This window comes from Mustela erminea, chromosome 9 (genome assembly GCF_009829155.1).
Source record: "Mustela erminea isolate mMusErm1 chromosome 9, mMusErm1.Pri, whole genome shotgun sequence".
Taxonomy (NCBI): Eukaryota; Metazoa; Chordata; class Mammalia; order Carnivora; family Mustelidae; genus Mustela; species Mustela erminea.
Genome location: NC_045622.1, coordinates 68263400 through 68284102, shown reverse-complemented (window position 1 = coordinate 68284102; position 20703 = coordinate 68263400).

Below are 20703 nucleotides of genomic sequence, written 5' to 3'. Positions count from 1 at the left end.
AAACTGATGAATCCTTGGATATGTATATATTTTTTTAAATATTTTTGCTTAATGCTTCTGACATTGCTTCATTGAATAATCAACAGACAAAATGTGCTCCTGTCGTATCTTCAGAGGCCCAGGAACTGGTGTCATTCTGAGAACCTTGCCCATTAGGAAAAGACCAATAAGTCTGGAATTTGAGAGCCATAAAAGGCACCCAGGGCCAAGACCCAACTCCCTACTCTTCTGCCCCTGCCAGCCTCTTACCCATCCATGACTGCTTAACCCCAGGTTTGCTCTATCCATAGGCTTCACCACTGAGGATGGTCTGCCTATGAATGCTTGATGAAACATGGGACGTACACATATTTATCCAAGGTGAGTGGAATCTACATTCCGGGCTAGCGTGTACTTTAAAAAACCAGCCACTTGATTTCTGGCATTATAATTCAAATTAGATTAGGTGGCCTAGCGTGAACTCTAGCATATTCTAATAACTCCCATAATATAGCACTTAGCTCAGTTTTGAATTAAAGCCTTTCCCTTGGCTCTATATCTCTATAGCCAATAAAGTCTTGGAGAGTGTAAACTTATCTGACTCACCCATGTGGCCATAACTGCTGTGCCTGACACACAGTAGGCATTCTATAATTAACGTAATGCTTGCTAGATGCATAAAAGGATAGTTAATAATGTAATCAGGGGATGACATTAGAAGAACATTGATAAATAATGCATACAGAAAAGGAAATTGATTAGTAAGACTGCATCAGGGTTGAATCTTCTGTTTCCATAACAGAGACTGAATTCTGGTCACCAGAAAGACATCCTATGGCACATAATCCTATGGCCACTGATCTTATTAAACTGATTACAAAATCTTGGCAGGAATACCGCTAAAGAAGCTACGGGGATTTCAGTTCAATGAGCCTGAACATTCTATTTATTGAAAAGGACCAAAATGGAATGGGCTGCCTCTGGGGTGGTAAGTGCTTTGTCACATTGAAGTTGAATGCCATTTTCTGAAGAGCCTCTGCAATCAGGTAAGAAATTAGACTAAAAACACCTAAAGGTCCCTTTAATCTGTTACTTTCCGAGTGTGGCCTTGAGGGGTCTATAACTGGGAAGCAGAATGTGAATTCTTCTAGAAGCTGCTGCAGAGAAGGCACCTGAGAAAGCCTAAAACCAGAAGCCAAGGAGCGCTCTGATGGCTTTCCCAGGGTCATGACCCATGTCCCAGGAAATGACTCCTGATGGCTAGTGCAAGGAGACACCTAAGAAATGCTGGGTGATCCTTCAGGGCAGCTAATGAAGAAAAGTGAAATAACTAATTTTCTTTTATTTTTAGTATTTGGATGCCAGTAATCCGGACTTCACCCCAGGATCCTATGACTTAAGAGGAAATATCTATTACACTTGCCCCTGTCCCCAGTGCTGGCTCCTACTTCAAATTGATGTTCAAACTCATCATATTCTTTCTTTGACCACCCCAACACCACCAATAATGTTTCCCTCCTCTTTTCCTTTCCCTTATTCTGTAATCACTCATTCTTTGTCCTGGGTAATCTGGATCTTTAAATGATTAGATCTAGAAAACCATAATTTTAGGAGTGAGAATTTTCTTCATTCTAGGGCTGGAATTTTCTCTTAGGGCAGGCAGACTTTGTTCTTTGTTCTGTTTTTCTTTTAATTGTGTAGAAGTATGGTAGGTATCTACCCAAGAAGTGATTCTAAGGCAAATGCTTTAGGCTGTGGATGTTAAGTATTCCAGTTACTAAAGGAAAATCATTCATTCATTCATTCACTCATTCAACAAATATCTCAGTGTCTGTATATCTGACTCATGTTGAGGGCTTGGCAGGATTTTTGAGGCACCTGAGGCAGTCTTTACAATACCATCTTTATGCCCACATAGGAACCTTTGCCACTTGTAAGACTTCCTTTCACACATTCCACACCTCCGTCCTTGGGGTCTAAACAGAGCTCCACATGCTCAGAGGACAACTGATCTTCCTTAGGTCTCCAGACCCCCAGGAGTAGTCTAGAAGAAGCACCAAAGCTCAGAATTCTCCTTGAGAAGATCCCCAACCATCCTTTCCCTCTCAACACCCACAATTTCACCATCCATATGTATGTCCTTTGTCTCCATTTTTGTTGGTCACTGCAGGAAGCCCACATCCCCCAGACCATCCCTCATCTCCAAGATCTCTAAAATGTTCTGTATGTTCTGACCCCATCTCATAGTCCTCTTTAATTTTTAAAACTGTCAGCTCTCTGGAATTTGTAGTCATAATAAGCAAGGTTCCCTAAACACTCAAACCTTCTCTATAGGTCACCTTCATCTTCTAACTGAAACGTGACTCTTCCCTGAGGAAACTGCTCCTGCTGCAGTAGCTCTAACATCCATCCTTTCACTGGCACTGATGGGAGGGGGGGTGTTCCAATTCCTCATTGTTGCTTCCCTACCATTATCACCTCTTAACCTCTGTAAGAGTCATTGTTCTGACTCCCATGTATCAGACTCTATCATCCACCATCCTTCATTGTTGTCATCATCTGTGAACCCTGGGTGAATCCTATTCTTTCTTTAATATTTGGGGTCCTCTCTCACATGACCAATGTCCATCAGTGTCTGTCCCTCCAATCCTCTTCCTATCATAATGCTAGATGACTTTAACCTCCACATACTCGATCCTTCTACTATCCTGACCTCCAGTTTGTTGACCTCTCCCCTCCAATGGTCTTATCCTTCTGGAAATGAACCAAAGCTTGAACTCACTATAGAACAGTGAGTCACAGGCAAAATGGGAGCAAGAAATCTTTATAATGAAAAGAAAGGAAGGCTTCAGGTACACCCTGTCTGAAGTCATTGGTATGGGGAAGTTTGAGGCAGGCTAACTAGAAGCAGGCCATCATGTGTGATTGATCTGGAGAGGATATGCAAAATTGGTTACATTAAAAGAAAGTTTTCCACAGACAATTCACTGTTTTAGTGGGCTCTTGACAATTTATTGTTTTAGTGGGCTCTTTCCCCCCAGCCATTTATGAATCAGACGGTACCAATCCAGCAGCTAAAAAAGATCTCCAAAAATGTGTACCAAGCAAGAGATTTTTATAGACCAAAGTAAGCCAGCACAACAAAGTTATAGTTGCATTTGTTGGTTACTTTCCTTATTTGGAGCCAGGTCAGGTAACTTGTGCTGAGCAGGCAACTATTGATTGGTTGACCTGGACCTCCTTTTTCTGGGAGAGCTGGCATAGAAATTTAGTAACATTTCAGTTTGCAGATATGGGGTTTAACATGATGACTCCGTCTTGGGCCTAATCTGGTTACTTTAACAATTATGCAATACTTTTCAGGGCCCATGAAAATATTTTAATTTACTTTAAAATTAGAAGAAAAAGTAAATATGATAATATATTCAGCCTAGATGTTAGTCATCTTAATATATGCTACTACTGTATAGTTATATATATAACATATAATCATAATGAAACCTCTTAAAAGCATAAAGATGAACAAAAATAAAAATAGCACACTAATGGTCCAGAGAAGTTTTATTTTAAAGTAACCTTTTATCTCTCTTCTGCACGTCTCCCCTCCTCCCTTCCTAGATTTTTGTTTTGGGAACCTGGTACAACCCTAAAGACAAGGAAAAGGAGGCTGGCAGCAAGTACACAATTCCTGTCAAACCAGCTAGAACTTGGATTTCCCTATAAAACCCCCTAGCCCAAGGGAGGAGTAAGATGACTGAGGAGTAGAAGACCCAAATATCATCAGGTCCCAGGAGTTCAGCTAGTTATCAAACCATTCTGAACACCTACAAACTCAACAGGAGAGAGAAGAGAAGATGAGCAGCAATTCTAGGAACAAAAAGTCAATGACTTTATGGAAGGCAGGAATGTGGAAATAAATCCAAGGCAACAAATGGGAAGATAGACCATGGGGGCATGGGGTTGCCAGCTCCTGGCAAGTGAAAGAGCAGTAGAGCAGAAAATCAGAACATTTAGAAGTCTGCTCCACTAAGAGAGGTCACTCCAGAGGCTAAGTGGGGGGTGGAGCCCTTGCGGGGACAGTGTGGTCCCAGGACACATGGGGTCACAGAAAAACCAGGGGTGTCTGAGGGTGGCAGAGCCCCCAGGTATCAGAGCAGGGAAGCTGGCTGTAGAGACAGAGGTGAGGAGGGAGTTCTCAGCTCAGGGTTACCTTAAACTGTGATCCGAGGCATGGTCGGGCTGCTGCTCTTTAGGCAGGGACCCCACAAGTGGCAGATCCAGGGAGACCCCCTCTTTCTTCTTCTGGGAGGAATGGAATGGAAGCGTGAGGCAGGAATCTGCTGGGTTTGGAGACTCCAAATGGGGCCATGCTCCTGTGATAGAAACACTCAGTCACAGCTTGGGTGAGCTCGGAACGCTGCCGGAGACGAGGGAGATGGAGTGATTGACTGCTTTTCTCTGAGGGCGCACTGAGGAGTGGGGCCCCAAGCTCTCTGCTCCTCCAGGCTAGAGATTGGGAGGTCGCCATTTTCATTCCCATCCTCCAAAGCTCTACAGAAAGCATTCAGGGAACAAAAGCTCCCAAGAACAAACCTGAGCAGATTACTTAGCCTGGCACCTGGAAAGGGCAGAGCAATTCTGCTTCAGGCAAAGACATTTGAGAATCACTGCAACAGGCCCCTTCCCCCCTGAAGATTAGCAAGAATATCCCAGCAAGACCAAGTTCACTGATCAATAAGAACTGTGGAACTCTTGAGCTAGGGGAAAGCAATGCATATAATTCATGCAGGGTAGCTTTATCAGTAGTTAACCTGAGTTTAAATGGGCTAAATGCCCCAATCAAAAGACTCAGGGTATCAGAATGGAAAAAAAAAAAATCCAACTTTTCCCCCATGATCCTTTAGTCTTTCAAAGTAAAATTTTTTAAATTTTATTTTTTTTCTTATTCTATTTTAAAATTTTTTCCTCTTTCTTATTTTAACGTTTTTTAACTATTTTATCTTATCAATATGCTTTTTAAAAATCTTTTTAAATTTTCATTGTTATAGTCATATTTTATCCCTTCATTGTATTTAACCTTATTTTTTGTATACATATAGGTATTTTTTTCTTTAAAATATTGGGATGCAATTTCTTTTAATAGATCAAAATATACCCTAAATCTAGTGCATGGTTTTGTTCTAGTCTCCAGCCTGATTGCATTCTTTCCTCTTTTTTTTCTTTTCTTTTTTCAACCAACTTCTTATCAATTCCTTTTTTTAGAATCTTTTTAAATTTTCATCTTTACAGTCATATTCCATCCCTTCATCATGTTTACCCTTATTTTTGTATATATATGTTTTTCTTTCTTTAAAATTTTGAGAGGTAGTTTCTTCTGAGACCAAAATACTCCCAAAATATAGTATTATATATTATATTATATAATATTATATATAATACTATACTTTGGGTGTATTTTGGTACGCCCAATATAATATTATATATTTTGGGTGTATTTTGTAATATTATATAATATTATATTATATCATATTATATATAATAATATGATATAATATTATATGATATGTCATATATATTATATATCATATATATTATATACTATACAATATTATATCATATATGATTATATAATCATATATAATCATATATAATCATATATAATCATATATGATTATATAATCATATATATAATATCATATATAATATCATATATATAATATCATATAATATGATTATATAATCATATATTATAAATATATGATTATTATATTATATATAATATATATTAATTATTATAAATAATATATGATTATATACATATATTATATATTTATAATATATGATTATATAATCATATATATATATTATATATATATATATCCCTCTCTTCTCCCCCTGGTTTCAGGTCTCTTCTGCTTTGGTTAGTGTGTATTTTTATGGGGTCGTTGCTACCCTTTCAGTATTTTGTTCTCTCATTCATCTATTCTTATCTGGATAAAATGAAAAGGCAAAAAAACTCACCACAAAAAAAAAAAAGGAAAAAAAAAGAACAAGAGGCAGTACTGATAGCTAGGGACCTAATCATTATAGACATTAGTAAGATGTCAGAACTAGACTCCAGAATGATGATTATCAAGGTGCTAGCTGGGCTCAGAAAAGCATGGAAGATACTAGAGAATCCCTTTCTAGAGAAATAAAAGCCCTTTCTGGAGAAATAAAAGAACTAAAATCTAATGAAGTTGAAATCAAAAAAGCTATTAAAGAGGTCCAATAAAAAATGGAGGCTCTTACTGTTAGGATAAATGAGGCAGGAGAGAGAATTAGTGATATAGAAGACCAAACGATGGAGCATAAAGAAGCTGAGCAAAAGAGAGACAAACAACTACTGGACCGCGAGGGGAGAATTTGGGAGATAAGTGATACCATAAAATGAGACAATATTAGAATAATTGGGATCCCAGAAAAAGAAGAAAGTGGGGGGCACAAGGTATAGTGGAGCAAATGATAGCAGAGAATTTCCCTAATTTGGTGAAGTGAACAAGCATCAAAATCAAGGAGGCACAGAGAACCCCCCTCAAAATCAATAAAAATAGGTCCACACCCCATCATCTAATAGTGAAACTTTCGAGTCTCAGTGACAAAGAGAAAATCCTGAAAGCAGCTCAGGACAAGACGTCTGTAACATACGATGGTAGAAATATTGATTGGCAGCAGACCTATCCACAGAGACCTGGCAGGCCAGAAAAGACTGACATGATATATTCAGAGCACTAAATGAGAAAAATATGCAGCCAAGAATACTATATCCAGCCAGGCTCTCATTGAAAATAGAAGGAGAGATAAAAAGCTTCCAGGACAAACAAAAACGAAAAGAATTTGCAAACACCAAACCAGCCCTATAGGAAATATGGAAAGGGGTCCTCTAAGCAAAGTCACCTTACAGGCAATACAATGGCACTAAATTCATATCTTTCAATAGTTACCCTGAATGTAAATGGGCTAAATGCTCCAATCAAAAGACACAGGGTATCAGAATGGATTAAAAAAAAACAATATGTTGTCTACAAGAAACTAATTTTAGACCCAAAGACACCTCCAGATTTAAAATGAGGGGGTAGAAAACAATTTACCATGATAATGAACATCAGAAGAAAGCTGTGGTGGCAATCCTTATATCCAACAAATTAGATATTAAACCAAAGACTCTAATAAGAGAGGAGGAAGGACACTATATCATACTTAAAGGGTCTGTCCAACAAGAAGATCTAAAAATTTTAAATATCTATGCCCCTAACATGGGAGCAGCCAACTATATAAACCAATTAATAACAAAATCAAAGAAACACATCAACAATAATACAATAAGAGTAGGGGACTTCAACACCCCCCTCACTGAAATGGATGGATCATCTAAGCAAATCCATGCTCATGGACTGGAAGAACAAATATTGTGAAAATGTCTATGCTACCTAAAGCAATCTACACATTTAATGCAATCCCTATCAAAATACCATCAATTTTTTTCTAAGAAATGGAACAAATAATCCTAAAATTTATATGGAACCAGAAAAGACCCTGAATAGCCAGAGAAATGTTGAAAAAGAAAACCAAAGTTGGTGGCATTCCAATTCCAGACTTCAAGCTCTATTACAAAGCTGTAATCATCAAGACAGTATGGTACTGGCACAAAAACAGACACATAGATCAATGGAACAGAATAGAGAGCCCAGAAATAGACCCTCAATTCTATGGTCAACTAATCTTCGACAAAGCAGGAAAAAATGTCCAGTGGAAAAAAGGCAATCTCTTCAACAAATGGTGCTGGGAAAATTGGACAGCCACATGCAGAAGAATGAAACTGGACCATTTCCTTAAACCACACACAAAATAGACTCAAAATGGATGAAAGACCTCAATTTGAGACAGAAATCCATCAAAATCCTTGAGGAGAACACAGGAAGCAACCTCTTTGACTTCAGCCACAGCAACTTCTTCCTAGAAACATCACCAAAGGCAAGGGAAGAAGTGCAAAAATAAACTATTGGGACTTCATCAAGATCAACAGCTTTTGCACAGCAAAGTAAACAGTCAACAAAATGGAAAGACAAATGAATGGGAGAAGATATTTTCAAACAACATATCAGATAAAGGGCTAGTATCTAAAACCTATAAAGAACTTATCAAACTCGGGACGCCTGGGTGGCTTAGTTGGTTAAGCAGCTGCCTTCGGCTCAGGTCATGATCCCAGCGTCCTGGGATCGAGTCCCACATCGGGCTCCTTGCTCTGCAGGGAGCCTGCTTCTCCCTCTGACTCTGCCTGCCACTCTGTCTGCTTGTGCTTGCGCTCACTCTACCTCTCTCTCTGACAAATAAATAAATAAAAATAAAATCTTAAAAAAAAAAAAGAACTTATCAAACTCAATACCCAAAGAACAAATAATCCAATCAATAAATGGGCAGAAGACATGAACAGACATTTCTGTAAAGAAGACATCAAAATGGCCAACAGACACAAAAAATTGTTCAAAGTCATTCAGCATCAGGGAAATACGTATCAAAACCACAGTGAGATACCACCTTACACCAGTCAGAATGGCTAAAATTAACAAGTCAGGAAATGACAGATGTTGGCAAGGATGTGGTAAAAGGGGAATCCTCCTAAGCTGTTGGTGGGAATGCAAGCTGGTGCAGCCATTCTGGAAAACAGGGTGGAGTTTCCTCAAAAAGTTGACAACAGAGCTACCCTATGACTCAGCAATTGCACTACTCAGTATTTACCTTAAAGATACAGATTAGGGACCAGAAGGGGCATGGACACCCTAATATTTATAGCAGCAATGTCCACAATAGCCAAACTATGGAAAGAACCTAGATGTCCATCAACAAATGAGTGGATAAAGAAGAAGTGTTATATATATATATAATGGAATACTACGCAGCCATCAAAAAAAAAACATGAAATCTTGCCATTTGCAACAATATGGATGGAACTAGAGGGTATTATGCTGAGCGAAATAAGTTGATCAGAGAAAGAGAATTATCATATAATCTCTCTGATATGAGGAATTTGAGAGGCAAGGTGGGGGGCGTGGGAGGTAGGGAGAGAAAAAATGAAACAAGATGGGATTGAGAGGGAGACAAAACATAAGAGACTCAATCTCACAAAACAAACTGAGGGTTGTTGCGGGGGGTAGGGATAGGGTGGCTGGGTTATGGACATTGGGAAGTGTATGTGCTATAGTGAGTTCTGTGAAATGTGTAAGCCTGATGATTCACAGACCTGTACCCGTGGGGTAAATAATACATTATATGTTAATTTAAAAAAATAAAAAGTCCCTTCCTCCAGGCAGGCTTGCAATTTTTGGAAGGTCATAACCCACTGCAGCCTCCTTTGCCCAGCAAAGCAATAAAGCTATTGTTTTTTGTTTTTTTTTTAAATCTCAAACTCTGTGTTTTTGTTATATTTTGGCTCCAAAGTACAGAGGTCAGATTTTGACAACAATAATATAATTATTGTAATGTAATTATTTATTATTTTGTTAATATGTTAATTAGCACATTATATATTGATTATATTAATTGTATTGACTCATCTTAATCACTAATAATTATATAATTTTCTATGATTTTATATACATATATATATTTTTTTTTAATGGTGGAAGAAGCTCACAAAGGCAAAATTGCCTAGAGCCCACAAAAGTTATAACATAGCCCTGAGTCTTAAGTTTTTAAATACCATTTAGATATGTGTGGTATTGTGATTTTATAATAAGAAATATGTATGGGTCTACCTTAGATATATTTCAGGTTGGGTTCCAGACCACTAAAATAAAGCAAGTATCAGAATAAAGCAAGTCAAATAAATATTTTGGCTTCCACTGCCTATAAAAGTTCTGTTTCCACTTTACCATAGTCTATTGTGTGGTAGCATTATGCCTAAAAAAAAAAATGTACATTACTTAATTAAAAAAATACTAACCATCATCTGAGATTTTACTGAGTTTTAATCACTGATTACAGATCACCACAACAAATACAAAAATAATGAAAAATGTTAAAATTTTGTAAGAACTACCCAAATGTGACACAAACACGAAGAACTACCCAAATGTGACACAGACATGAAGTCAGCATTGGAAAAATAGGACTGATAGGCTTGCTTGAAGCAAGGTTGCCTCAAGCCTTCAATTTGATTAAAAAAAAAAAATCTATGAATCACAGTAAAACCAAGTAAAAATAAAATGAGGTATGTCTATATTTGGTCTTTGTTCTCTATCTGGCAGGACCCTTGGAATTTCCTAAGTAACAAGAGCAGCAGAGATATGTTATGTTAATGAGACTGGTTGCCTCCTAATTATTAGGGCACCAACCTAATTATTAGTGGGAACTTTCAGCCCCACCTTTCTAACTCCAGGGTTGAATCAATGGCCAATGACTTGATTGGTCATGTCTAAGTTATGAAGTCTCCAACATGGTTTACCATGTGGGTGAACCAGAACACATCCATGCTCCATGTGCCAAACTCCAATGGACAGAAGCTCCTGTGTTTGGGACCTCTCCCTATGTAGCTCTTCATTGAGCTGTTCATTTGTATCCTTTAAGATCTTTTGCAATAAACCAGCAATCTAGTAAGTAAACGAGATTCCTGAGTTTTGTGAGTCACTCTAGCAAATCAGTGGAACCCAAGGAGAATGTTTTGGGAACCTCTGATTCAAGCAAGGTGTTCAGAAGCCTAGGCAACCACCTGGGTTTGAGCTTGGCATCTGAAGTGAAAAAGGGGGCAAGTCTTATAGGACTGAGCCATTAACCTGTGGAAACTGACGCTATTTCCAGGTAGTGTCACAGATGAGTTAAATTTGTGGGACATCTAGTTGGCATCCGCAGAGAATCAGAGCCACACTCTGGAGTATGGACAGCATTCCATTCACAGATGTACTTCTCCAACTTTACCCTCTACCCTGAACTCCAAATCTGTGTATCTGTCTATCTTTGTGGACATCTAACTTTTTTTGGGGGGGGGTAATCTTAAAATACACAAACCAACCTGTTGGTCACGGTGAATCCAGATTTGGGGAGCCTGAAGCTTCTATTACCTGGGGGTCCCTCTTTCAAAAAATGCATTAAAAATTTAGGCAGAAAATAAGTATTTATCTAAAATGTTAAAAGTAACTGAGGCATATTAAAAATGTTTAGCATTTACTCTTAAACTCTTTTTTAAATTGAGCAAAAATCAATTTAATTGGGCGATGCCAAACCAGAAGAGGTTAGAGGCATCCCACTGACGGAGGTGGGAGAAAGACAAATGAGAAGTGGGAGAACCATAGAAAGAAAATTATTTGATTGGCTATAGCTTAAAGCTTAGCTGGCCATTTTTTATCACTTGTCCTTAGGGTTTGATTTCATAACCTTGAGGCATTTTAGATACACAGGCTGAGATTTTGGGTTGCTATGTAGGCTGCCACCTCATGAGAGCTACTTCAGTCTAATGGCTTTCTTGTTTAATTAATTTCACAAGAGTGAGAAAAAAATCACAACTAGATCCAAATTTTAAAAAGTCAACGAAAACCTGTGAATCCAGAAGCAATATCCAAAAGCAATATCTTGATTAATTAACTACCTGACACACTTTATCATACTTTCTCCTACCATTTTGGGGATGTATACTCTTTGATCAACATTCCATTTTCTACACCAAGAGTAAAAAGACAATCAGGTCTTTTTCTAATATGGTTGATGAAATTAGATTTTTGATACTGATATTTTAGAAAACTTCTTTCAGCTTTACAACTTTTTATTATTGTTAAAATCATATGAGTTTTTAGGGTTGTTTTCAAATTTGGGAAAATCTCCATCTGCTTTCCTTTAAAAATGAGCTATAAGATTTCAGAGCATCTCAAGCTTTTTTTTTCCAATACTTTTTTGAATAGACAAAGCTCTTTAACCCATTTTTGTTGGTATCTTATTGTGTTGGCATATTTTGACTTTTCTGTTATCTTCATTAATGTCACTGGTTTTGGTTTTTGCCAAATTAGCAATGTGCTTACTTGATCACTTCTCCTTAACTGGATTTTTAAATTTATGGGATGGTCAACTTTATAACTTCTATTTTTTTAAGATTGTATTTGTTTATTTATTTATTTGAGAGAGAGAAAGAGAGGGAGAGAGCACAAGAATGAGTACACAGGCAGGGAGAGGAGCAGAAGGGGAGGAAGAGAATCCTAAGCAGACTCCCCATTGATCAAGGAGCCAGCCCCACACGGGCTCGATCCCACAACCCTGAGATTATGACCTGAGCCAAACCCAAGAGTTAGATGCTCAATCCACTGAGCCACCAAGATACCCCTATAACTTCCATTTTGATCTTGTCCTCTTAATGAATTGCAGCTTTCAGTATAATCTGAAAATTTTATTATGATTCATTTCTCAGTATTAAAATAACTTCTATTGACTTCACTGTTCATCTTTATTGTTTTTGCTTCATATTCCATTAATTTTAATCTAAATCTCCTGTCAGTTCTTTTAAAAAAGTGCCTTTAAAGATGCCAAATGGTACCCTTCAAAAACATCCAAAACAGTAGTCTACAATTTCTCACTCATTTTGTTTAAACATTCCAAAACTCCTTTCCAAATGGCAGTGACTGTAGCATATTCATGCCTTACCAAATACAAATTTTCAACAAAAAAAGAAGAAAACATCTATTGTGTAGTTATAGTATCCACTCTATCATCAAATGTATTCCTGAAAGGAGAGACCTATTTTTGACTTGGTCTTGGCAAAAACCAAATTCTCCACTTACAGTTGTGTCTATCTGAGGTTAGAATTTTCCATAGACTCTCTCTGACTCCGTGTGTTTCTGCTCTTGATCTTTATGTCTTTTTCCAATAAAACCACCAAAGTGAGTTTGTCAAAAAGCAAGACAGGCCATGTCAGACCCCTGCTCGAGATCATCCAATGGATTCTATCTTGCTATTAGTAAAAACTAACAGCTTATACAACCCTACAGAGTCTGGACCAGGGACCTCTCTGACTTCACCTCCCGTTGTTCTCCCCTTCTGCTTTGCTCAAGCTACACAGTTTCTTGTTTTCCCTTGAATTCTCCCAGGATTCTCTGCCTCAGGCCATTGTACATGCTATTTTCTTTGCCTAAAATGCTGTTTTGTGAGCTATACCCTTAGCTCTCACCTCCTACTCTCTTCTTTCCTCTTGCTTCACCTCTTACTCCCTCACTTCCTTCAGATCTTACTCAAACACCAGCTCAGTGAGACCTTCTTTGATGACTCTATTTAAAATTGGCCCCCAGTACTTCCTACCACTTAAAAAATTTCTATCTCCTATCATCAAAAGAACTATGTACCCCTAAGTCCTACATAAGCATTCAATAATAATTAGTTGATTGAATACATGAAAGTCCAAAAGTCAGGCCCTTTTGGGTGGGTTAGGGGGGTTAAATACAATGTAAATAGAACCATTCTGGAATATCACTGCTCAATTTAGGCAAACATGAGTTTTGTCAAGTACTTGTTCATTTGTTTTGTCGATCAGCAAGTCAATCAATAAGTATTTGGTGTTTGCTGCATGCCTAATACTGTACTAGATATTGAGTACACATTGCTAAGAGAAGGCAACATGGTCTCTACCCTCCTGAAGCTTCTAGCTTCTGGAAAGAGAAAAAGGCTATGAAGACAAGCTGATTGCAGTCTTGGCACATCACTACCTGAACATGGGTTACTTAAGACTGGGCAAGCCAGGCTCCTGAAAATTCATTTTTGGCATACTCTACAGGTCCATTAGTCTTAAACACACGATTAAGCAAGATGGCAACATCATATGCAGTGAATTTCAAGCCAGGGATGGAAGATACTAAAAATTTAAGAAACAATAAATATCTTCTTAAATTTCTTTTCAGTCTCATGTGCTGTGTTAATAGCTGTCATTATTGAGATTTGATGACATCTGTATTCCTAAAGGAGGAGCCAGTGGGGCTGGCACTTTTGAATTTTGGATCGCTTTCAAGCAATGAGATTTAGAATCTTTACCTAACTTAAATATTCAGAGAACATGCACATCAACTCCCCAACTCAGGCTGCCACAGATTTGCAACAGACTTTCTCACCCTGATCTCAGATGGCCATGATATTTTTTGAATATGTGCATCCTGTCTGCTTTAATACATAGTATTTCACAAGTTTTAGTCATTGCAACTAGAGCGTGGGCAAAGGTGGGGGTGGTGTGAGGGAAGAGATTCTCACCGTGAAGAAATCTGAGACTAGCAGCTACTCAAACCAAAATTGTCCATATTTCCTTAGAACTCCATAAAATTCAACTCAGAGGAAAAACACACCAGTGTCCAGCACACTGTGGGTTCTCAAAAACATATTATTGCATAAATTAACATTTGCAACGATTTCAATTAACAATTTCATATTCAGGAGATATTGCAAGCAGGGCCATACTCATCCAGGTTAGTAAACAGAATTGAGGACAATATGTTGTTTCTAATAAACTTAATTATACGTCTTTGGTTTGGCTCATTTGATTGCAAATGTAACCCAGATGGCCTCAAATTCACTAAACTTCTGGATTTGCTTCTTTCTGTCTTTTTCTTTCACTCTCTCTTTCTTGCTCTTTCTCATACTTTTTTCTTTCTCTTTATAAATGTGTGTGTGTGTGTGTGTGTGTGTGTGTGTGTGTACAAATGAGAAATAAAACATACATATATCCCCTAAATAGTAGTTATGCTTGTTTTTAACTTTCAGTGAATGGATTCCATATAGTATGTATTCTCTACATCTAGCTTCTTTTTTTTTTTAAAGATTTTATTTATTTATTTGACAGAGAGAAATACAGTGAGACAGGGAACACAAGCAGGGGGAGTGGGAGAGGAAGAAGCAGGCTCCCCACAGAGCAGGGAGCCCAATGCGGATCTCGATCCCAGGACCCCAGGATCATGACCTGAGCCAAAGTCAGCCACTTAACAATTGAGCCACCCAGGCACCCCAACATCTAGCTTCTTTAACTTAATGTTATGTCTTTGAGATACACCTTGCTGTATGTAGTTTTAACTTATCCATTTTAATTATCATATAGCATTAAGAGGTGCCTGGGTGGCTCAGTCAGTTAAGTGGTTGTCTTCTGGCTCAGGTCCATGACCCCAGAATCCTGGGATCAGCCCCATGACAGGCTCCCAGCTCAGCAGGGAGTCTGATTCTCCCTCTTTCTCTGCCCCCACAACCCCTCCAGCTTGTACTTGCTCTCTAATAAATAAAATCTTTTTAAAAACTATTATATGGTATTTTATTATATTACTATATCACTATGACTTATTGATAACATAACACTACAGTTTGAGGTTCTGACAAATGCTACTCTTATACATGTTCTTACACATCTCAAGGTACACAATGTTCATGTGTTTCTGTAGGGTATAGTTGTGGGTTGAACTGTGTTCCCCATAAACACATGTTGAATCCTAAGCCCTGGTACTTGTGAATGTGACCTCAATCCTTTCTTGTTTTCTATATCCTTATGTTTTATGAACATCTCATCTAAAGCATGAAATTGAGTTTTTAATCAACTCTAGTAATATTTGATTTTTTAATCAGAGGGCTTAGTCCATTTGTTTTCTTATTACCGATAAGGGGGTGTTTTAATTTACCATTTTATTATTTCTCTTTGTCCCACATATTCTCTCTCTGTTCTCCTTTCCTACTTTCTCTTGAAATATTTTTAATTGCTCAACTTTCTTTTCTATTAGCTAGGAAGCCAAATGCTGTTTTATAATTCTTTTAGTGGCTGCCTTAGAGATTACATCATGGTTTATGAATTTATCCAATCCAATATTAATTGGTACTTTTACCTTCTTGGACAATGTAAAACATTTCAACTCTCATTTATGTGTTCTTCATCTTATAATTTATTTATAAATTTAATTTAAACACTTAAATGGTAAATATTTTAAATGGTTTTATACAGTAAATATTACTTATATTACCTACTTTTATTATTCTTTATTCCTTCCTATATGACCAACTGGTATCATTTCCTTCTGCCCTTTAGGACTCCCTGTAGTTCAGTCTACTGCTTATGAATTTTCTCCATTTAGATTCATCTGAAATAGTCTTTGTTTCATATTTGTTCTTGAGTATGTTTTTGATGGATATAAAATTCTAAGATTGACAGTTTTTGTTCAGCACTAAAAAGTTCTTACTCGACTGTCCAATGGCTTCCATTCTTTCTGTTGATGTCTTAGTTGTTGATCTTATTATTGTGACTTTGAAGATAAAACGACTTTGTTCTGTTGCTGATTTTAAGATTACTTCCTTGTCTTTGATTTCCACATCTAAACACATCTTAGCAAAGATGGTGCAATTCTTTTTATTTGTCCTGCAAGACATTTGAAGGGAGTCTTACAAGACTAGATTCACACTGCTCATCCGTTTTGAAAATTCTTAGCCACTATCTCTTCAAGAATGGCTTCTCCATTCCTTCTATCTCTCTCACTCTCTCTCCTGTTCGTCTCGCCCTCTTTTCCTCCCTCCATCTCTCCCCTCCTTCTCTCCTACCCCTCCCCCTTCCCTGTCCTCTGCTTACTGGGATGTTAATAATATAAAAATTAAATCGATCTAGGATATTCCTGTATCCTTTTGTCTCTTCTCTTCTGCTCTGTGGTTTTCTTATCTCTGCCTTTCTGTGTTTCAATCTGGGTGTTTTCTTTCACTGTCTTCTAATGTATTAATTCTCTCATTAACTGCTAAACCCATTAATTGCATCCTCACTTTTGGTTTTGATATCTAGGGTGTTCATTTGACTCTTTTTAAAAAATAGCTTTCAATTCTCTCTTGAAATTCTAGAACGGCTAACAGACGCATGAAAAAGTGTTCATCACCAGCCATCATGGAAATTCAAATCAAAACTACATCGAGGGAGCCTGGGTGGCTCAGTGGGTTAAGCCGCTGCCTTTGGCTCGGGTCATGATCTCAGGGTCCTGGGATGGAGTCCCGCATCGGGCTCTCTGCTCAGCAGGGAGCCTGCTTCCTTCCCTCTCTCTGCCTGCCTCTCTGTCTACTTGTGATCTCTCTTTCTCTGTCAAATGAATAAATAAAATCTTAAAGAAAAAAAACCTACATCAAGATACCACCTTACACTAGTTAGAATGGCAAAAATTGACATGGCAAGAAATAACAAATGTTGGAGAAGTTCTGGAGAAAGGGAAACCCTCTTACGCTGTTGATGTGAATGCAAATTGGTGCTGCCACTTTGGAAAACAGTGTGGAAGTTCCTCAAAAAATTAAAAATAGAGCTATGCTTTGATCCAGCAATTGCACCACTGAGTATTTACCCCAAAGATACAAATGTAGTAAAAAGAAGGGCCATATGCACTCCAATGTTCATAGCAGCAAAGTCCACAATAGCCAAACTGTGGAAAGAGTGGAGATCTCCTTCAACAGACGAATGGATAAAATAGATGTGGTCCATATACAGAATGGAATATTACTCAGCCATTAGAAAGGATGAATACCCAACTTTTGCATCAACATGGATGGAACTGGAGATTATGCTAAGTGAAATAAGTCAAGCAGAGAGAGTCAATTATCATACGGCTTCCTTGTTTGTGGAATAGAAGGAATAGCATGAAGGACATTAGGAGAATGAAGGGGAAAATGAAGGGGGACAAAATGGAGTGGGAGACGAACCATGAGAGACTACGGACTCTGGGAAACAAACTGAGGGTTTTAGAAGGGAGGGCAGTGGGGAGATGGGTGAGCCTGGTGATGGGTATTAAGGAAGGCACAGATTACATGGAGCACTGGGTGTTAGACACAAACAACAAATCATGGAACCCTACATCAAAAACTAATGGTGTACTGTATGGTGACTAATGTAACACAATATAAAAATTTAAAAAAATTTTTTTTGACCTTGTATTTTGTCCTCTAGAATACTGTAATCCCCATTACTTTAAAGTCTGTATCTGATCATTCCAACATATTAAGGCCTATTGGTTCTGTCCCTGATGGTTTTCATTCTTATTAATTTGTCTTCTTGTGTTTCTAGCTAGTTTTTAATCCAGTCCCGACACAGTCTTTATAAGATCCTTTGTGGAAATAATCTGCGACCTACCTGATCATATCTTCTTTCTGATAGGATTGACATTTGCCACTTCCTGGTGTTTGGTAATTGTTACAGATTGGGATAAAACAAAGCTGAGTTATAGTCACTATGATAAGTCTTCAAATTCCATTTCATACTTACTCCTAGGATCCAAAATTCAAGGACCTAAACCTAAAGCAAGTAGGGTTCCCCATGTTTCCCCCATGCCCTGCAAATGAGCTGCTGGTTATTAACTATTTCTACTCGGCTTCAAACCCATGCTTCTATACTCTGTTTTGTGATGCTTGGTCTGGAATTCTGTGAAGAACCACATTGCCAATGGAATAAAACTGTTATTCTCTGATGTTGAGCTAATTACTTTTCTATGTTAAAGTATCCTAAATCTGGTTGAAATCACTGTGCTAATAACAAATGGTTATGTATGCATATTTAGTATCCTTCCATAACAAAATAAATTTTAGTATCCCTCTGTTTGTCCCCATTGGCTTTTCTTTTTCACTAAAAGTCTTTCTTTTTTAACTGAAAGTCTTGGATCACAAATGCAGTAGACAATGTGGCTCTGGATTTCTGTTGAGTATTTGGCAAACTCTTCATGATGTGCTCATGGCCAAAATGGAGACAGGAGTTGGACGCAGAGCCTACGGAGGCCGGGTGTACTGATGGCAGTGTTTTATAACATGTCACCCTGACAACCAAGCCTCACACATTCTATGCTGCTTGTCATAACTCCTCCTCATGTGGCTCTCTTCCCTCGACCTCATGTCCTGTCCTCCTTCTGACCCTTGGCTCCACTACCTATTCACCACCCTGCACCTGCTCTTTCCTTGGGATTTGCATTTGAAAATTTGAACACAAATGAGCCAAGCATTCAATTTAGAAGATGAGAACAAAATGAATAAGAGAACTATGGGGGAATTAATAAAGATAAAATGCTCAAAATAATGAATCACGAAACGACGGCCAGCAGAAATAATGGATAAACCCAATACTCCAAGCAGTTTGACTCAGAAAAAGTGCAAGACAAATAAATACATCAGGAATGAGAAAGAAGATAAAACCACAGTTGCAAAAAATAGTAAAAATCATTATAAAATATCATATAAAGTGTTGTCAATAAATTTTCAGATTGAGATGAAATGGATGATTTTTTTCAGCACAATAGAAATGACCAAAAATTGATTCAAGAAAAAGTAGACTATCAGAACACATTAACAACCACACAATACACTTGCAAGGTTTCTCATAAATCCAGCACTTTAAAAAGTAAAAATAAATAAGAACAGTAGGCCCTGCGTGTTTTACAGGCAAGATCTAACTAACTAACCACCAAGGAACAGAGAATCCTACCTAAATGACTGAAATTGTTTCAGAATATTTAAGCGGAAAGTTTCCCAAATCACTTTATAAGCCCAGCATAAGCTTAATACCAAAACTTAATAACATACCAAAAAAAGTCAACCTTGCTTAAAAATAAATATGTAAAAATTCTATGGAAAATACTTGCAGCTGATATTTTAAAGCGATAATACACATGTTCAATGAGGACTTATACCTCAGTGAAGCACTAGCATTCTAGTATTATTACAATGTATATTTATTGCCCTCTATTAGCTATGCTTTTCTCCACCAGTTGCAATGTTTGTAGGGCCAAGAAGATATCTCTTCTTGTCCCCACTCCTTATAGATGACAATCTGGGTGTCTCAGACTCTGAGACTCCCTGCCAAAATGACCCTAAAGCGGCTTATCTGGGCTGCACAGGCCTCTTCCCCTGTCCATTCTCCCAAGGGTGGTCTGTACTATTAGAATGTCCATGCCTATGCCCAAAGTGCAGCCAAGGGGTGACTTTTTGCAGAGGAGTAAATGATGCCTGAGTGCATGAACTAGTGTGTATCCCAGTCTGGGGTAGAAAGCTAGGGGACCAGGCCCCGGGTTAGGGAATAGCTTTTTCTATACCACTACTTCTGATATAGAACTCTGAGGGATACAAGAGTTCTAAATTTAAACCTGATCTTCCGAGGTTCTTATGAAGAAGTCATTGTCAAGGTAGGAGGATAGGACATATTCTGTTTAGTGAAGTATTAGCTAGTTTTATAGCTTTTAAATATTCAGACATATTGATAAGCCTTTATTTTACTCTTGCCTCAGGTCCTACAAAGACTGAGCCAGCACACCTCTTCCAGACTTAGCACAGGTGAAAAACAATAGCAGACTAATAAAGCATGAATAAATATTACTGGAATATATATATATATATATACATATATATATATGTATATGTAGGTATATATACCTGTTGTATGCATACTTGTGTACGTGTATGTATACCTCTATCAGACAAAAAGAATGTAAACCTGTAGGTACACAGACAACAATATCTGTATTTGCACACACAAATACAGACATACTAGCAGAAACAGGAAAAGTTGGAGCTTCCAATTTGGGGTAAGATGGAAAACTAATGGGCACTCCTGGCCTCCTTTCTCCCTACCAAACTGGAGGTGCCAGAATAAATACAGGGAAACAGACCAAACGCAGAGCCAGGCCCAGACGCCTAATCCTTACCAGATTCAAGGTCGTCAAGTTTTAACATAGGAAGGAAGGACATCCT